The 4,874-nt window shown below is 46.7% G+C and overlaps 1 pseudogene across 1 annotated transcript; it reads left to right on the forward strand.

Annotated features, from left to right (window-relative positions):
* The first annotated feature begins 848 nt into the window (after positions 1-848).
* LOC309823643 (nucleophosmin-like) lies at positions 849-1,696 on the forward strand (annotated as a pseudogene). Its single transcript has 2 exons — positions 849-1,404; positions 1,484-1,696. The product of its transcript is annotated as a nucleophosmin-like (transcript).
* Positions 1,697-4,874: the final 3,178 nt, after the last annotated feature.

Raw genomic sequence — 4,874 nt, forward strand, 5'->3', positions numbered from 1 at the left:
TTCATGTTTGCCCTGTGGCCAAGAATTCCCTGCTAGTTTGCCCTGAGGCTCTATCTGTGCCAGGTGGGCCCAGTGTTGGATGAAGCTCTTTCAAAGGTGGTGCTCCAGCTGCCGCCAGATCTCATTGATAATAGGAAATTCTCTAGCAAGGATGGAGCCTGGTACTTAGGACAGAGAGGCCATGTTGCACTGCGGAATGTTGGGAGCTAGAGGATGAAAGGTTTCCTGAGCTCTTTGGACCGGAAAGAGTTGCAGCTGCTTCTAGAATAAGTGCCAGTCTCGGGGTTGAATTTCTTTTGGGATGAGAGACTGCACTTCTTCCTGGGGTTCAGAGAAGGACACTCCACAGGCCCTATCTGGGGTGACAGAATGGGAGAGAGGTTGAAGGTGGGCCTGAGTTAGGGGCTGGGATTGGGGCAGGGTTCAAGATCAGAGGGGGCTGGGGCTGGGGCTGCAATGGGGATATTTTAGCCTGAATATGGACTGGGCCCATTAGGGAATCCACTGAATAAGGCAAAGGGAGACACTAGTGGGGGTCAGCCACCCAAGACCAGGACAGTAGCCCCAGGGACTCACTATGCAGAGAGGGAACACCCTGGAAGAGCTGGCTCCACTTCTGCAAAGAGTCCCTTCAAGTTTTGGGGTTTGGGAACTGCCGAGGACTGCAGCTACTTTGGTTTGTCTATGATGCTCCACAAGGCTTGGGAGCCTGCGGTGTCCTGTGTGTCTGCAAGAGACTAAAGTAGCCCCAGCCCTGGTATGATTCCATCCTTCGCGGCTATTCTCCGGAACAGTAGTCGTTTACCTCCGTCCGCTTTCTCTCCCACCTGAGTGCATGCCACCAACCCATGGAAGATTCGATGGACATGGACATGAGTCCCCTGAGGTCCCAGAACTATCTTTTCGGTTGTGAACTAAAGGCCGACAAAGATTATCACTTTAAGGTGGATAATGATGAAAATGAGCACCAGTTATCTTTAAGAACCCTCAGTTTAGGGGCTGGTGCAAAGAATGAATTGCACATTGTTGGACCAGAGGCGATGAATTATGAAGGCAGTCCAATTCAGGTAACACTGGCAACTTCAAAGATGTCTGTACAGCCAATGGTTTCCCTTGGGGGCTTTGAAATGACACCAACTGTGGTCTGATGGTTGAAGTGTGGTTCAGGGCCTGTGCATTATTAGTGGACAGCATTTAGTAGCTGTGGAGGAAGATGCAGAGTGAGAAGATGAAGAGGAGGAGGATGTGACACTCCTAAGTATATCTGGAAAGTGTTCTGCCCCTGGAAGTGGTAGCAAGTTTCCACGGAAAAAAGTAAAACTTGCTGCTGATGAAGATGACGATGATGATGCAGATGACGATGATGATGACTTTGATGATGAGGAAGCTGAAGAAAAAGCCCCAGTAATCTGTACAAGATACTCCAGCCAAAAGTGCACAAAAATGAAACCAGAATGGAAAAGACTCAAAACCATCAACACCAAGATCAAAAGGTCAAGAATCCTTCAAAAAACAGGAAAAGACTGCTAAAACACAGAAAGGACCTAGCTCTGTAGAAGACATTAAAGTAAAAATGCAAGCAAGTATAGAAAAAGGTGGTTCCCTTCCCAGAGTGGAAGCCAAGTTCATCAGTTAAGTGAAGAATTGTTTCCGGAAGGCTATTCAAGATCTCTGGCAGTTGAGGAAGTCTCTTTAAGAAAATAGTTTAGGGACTTCCCTAGTGGTACAGTGGTTAAGAATCCGCCTGCCAATGCAGGGGACACGGGTTCAAGCCCTGGTCCGTGAAGCTCCTACATGCCGCGGACCAACTAAGCCCATGTGCCACAACTATTGAGCTCGTGCTCTAGAGCCCACGAGCCACAACTACTGAGCCTGCGTGCCTCGACTACTGAAGCCCACGCACCTAGAGCCCATGCTCTGCAACAAGAGAAGCCACCACAATGAGAAACCCATGCTCCGCAATGAAGAGTAGCCCACACTCACGACAACTAGAGAAAGCCCGCACACAGCAACAAAGACCCAACGCAGCCAAAAATAGATGATAATAGATGATAATAGATAGATAGATAGATAGATAGATAGATAGATAGATAGATAGATAGATAGAAAGAAAATAGTTGATATCTGGCTGTCCTTTTTATAATGAAGAGTGAGAACTTTCCCTACCATGTCTGATAAATATTGTCCAGGTTGCATTGCCAAGAATGTGTTGTCCAAAATGCATGTTTAGTTTTTAAAGATGGAACTCCACCCTTTGCTTGGTTTTAAGTATGTCTAGAATGTTATGATAGGACATAGTAGTAGTGGTGGTCAGACAAATGAAAATGGTGGGGAGATAAAAATATACATGTGAAATAAACTCAGTATTTTAATAAAGTAAAAAAAAAGTTCTAGAAGATTTCATTGGTAGTCTGCCTCAGTTGCTTAGGAAGTGTCCCTCCTCCTTTTCTCTCTGCTCCATAATTTGGAAATGCACTCTTTTTGTGACTTGTATCTCCTGGAGCTCCTGCAGATCAGGGCTGAGGAAGAGAAGCTACCTCCTCAGCGCACCTGCTTGCCAAGTCCCCCAGAGACAGGACTCTGAGGGAGGGGAGCGCTCAGGCGGAGGAGCTGTGGAAGGCAAAAGGACACAGAGGAAGCAGCAGCTTCCCAACCTCCCCAGACATCAGAAGATCAGCTTCTACAGTCACTCTATCATGATCCTCCCAGCAGGGATCTTGCCACAAACTGTTATCATCAAGAAGCTTGTCCAGATCGCTGCAAAAGACAGGACGTGTGCTGCAGTTGGGAGCAGAATGAGGATAGGAGGGCCCAGTAGGCCTGGCAGGAGTCACGTTCCCTACATCACTGACTTCAAGATGCTTCTTTTTTTCTTCAAGGAGGGTGCTTCTTTCAACTTCCCTTCCCTATAGGATTACCCTCTCATGTCAACCTCGGTTGCACAGGGGCCCTGCAGTCACAGAAGCCATATGCTAGGAAGAGGGGGAAGGAAAGAAGGAGAAGAGCTTCATCAATACCTGTTTTTCCAGCGAGTCAACAGGTCCCATGTCACATGTGCTCCTTTCTGGCAAACTCTCCAAGCTGGGAAAGAAGGAGACTTGGTCACATGCAGTGAAGGTAGGAGCAAAGGATCTTATAGGAGGCTGAGCAAAACTGTCCTCTGGGGGAGGCTTTTGGGAGACTAGACTTCAAGAGCCCCAAGCATTATTGTACAAGGTCAAACAGTCAGTGACAACAATAGACAGGCTCAGGGATGGAATAGCATTTTATACTTTATCCCATCTGATCCTCATAACCACGGTGTGAGGGATGAAGGTCAAATGTATCTCAAGGAGGAATCTGAACCTTAGGAAAATTAAACAATTTGTCCCAAAACAGGACCCAAAAGGTCTGCCTCCAGATATCCATTCCACCGTGTCTCACACTGCCACCTAGTGGTCAAGACCCACAGGGCCGCTCCCCCATTCTTCCATTCCCAGGGATGGACCTAGCAGGGAACTGGAGAAGTGTTCTTGGTTCTGACTCCTTCCTATGACTCTCCCTGCTGAGAGCTTTGTTTTCTAAGAGTGATGAGCTCTAGCAGCTGACATCCTTAGAGACTGTGGATGTGGACCTGGGTCTTACGGAAAGGAGAGATTAAGGTTAACCCTTGAGAGCTCTGGACTGAATAGGCAGAACCTTACCCACAAAATGCTCCCTCTTTGCTCCTCTTCTTCTCTGCACTGATGCTGCAAAACAAAAAAGGAATGAGGGGCTTGGCCTCAATTCTTATTCTCCTCTCTTTAGGCAGATCATAATTCACGACTAAATCTTTCTACTTTGCATTAACAGAGCTCTAATTTACTTCTCTTTTATTCATTTATAAAGTGGATAAAAATATTATTTTCTTGAAAACCTTGCAGAAAGGTCTTCTGTGTGGGATCCACAGTTGAATTTCTTCAGTTAGTAGACTGACCTCTCCTGAGGAAGGGGACAAAATCTCAGATAGGATTTGCTCCAGAAGGTGAGGTTCTGCTCCCTGAGGACAGCACTGGGGCTCCAGCATCTGATTAGAAGCTTTCAGAAGCTCAGCATTGCTATTCAGATCAGCCCTAACACAGAGGAAAGGCTTGGCCAAGGCACCTGGATGGGGGGTGGGGCTGGGGAATGACTGATGAACCAGTGTTGAGGACTCCGTTCTTCGTCAGTTTTTCTGAACTCTCTTAATAATCCAATCCATGGCTCCTGAATTGCGTGATTGGGTTTCTTTTTTCCCAGACCTCGCTACAACACCAAACAGATGGTCTGTGGGTATTGGATAAAGTTCCTAGACGCTATACTCTAGCCCCCCCCCCCCGCCCACAAAGATGATATTCTCTTCTTTCCTCAGAGTTCCCATCTCAGTTGTCTCTCTGGGCCAACATAACTTAATTTAGAAAACTGGGAAGAGGGGCAGGAAAAAAATAAAACTCAGTTACTGCTGGGGGCTCATCTTCAGTTTCTCTAGGGTGGTGGCTGGGGGGCTGGGGGGACAAAGAGTGTAGGTGAACTATAGCCTCTCAGCCTAGCAGGTCCCTCAATGCTTTCTAAATCCCTCTACCCTTCTCTGGGCCTTTTTTATTTTCTACTCCATCTTTTCATCATATCACATATATATCTTATGCTATTTCCTGTTTCTTCCGCCTAAAACCTAGATATTATCTGGGTCCTTCTTTACCCCTGGGAGATCTCAACTTGAATCTCACCAGTTCCACAGCTTTTGAAACTCTGAAGTTCTCCTATAATTTTTTGTTCATTTCCAGGGATTTACGCTGAAGTCTTTAGCTCCAGCTTCTCCGCATAATCTGTTTTTGCCTTGCATCAACACAGACATACAACTCATCCCTGTCCCCTTC

This window comes from Grampus griseus (genome assembly GCF_964374135.1).
Source record: "Grampus griseus genome assembly, chromosome: 6".
Lineage (NCBI taxonomy): Eukaryota > Metazoa > Chordata > Mammalia > Artiodactyla > Delphinidae > Grampus > Grampus griseus.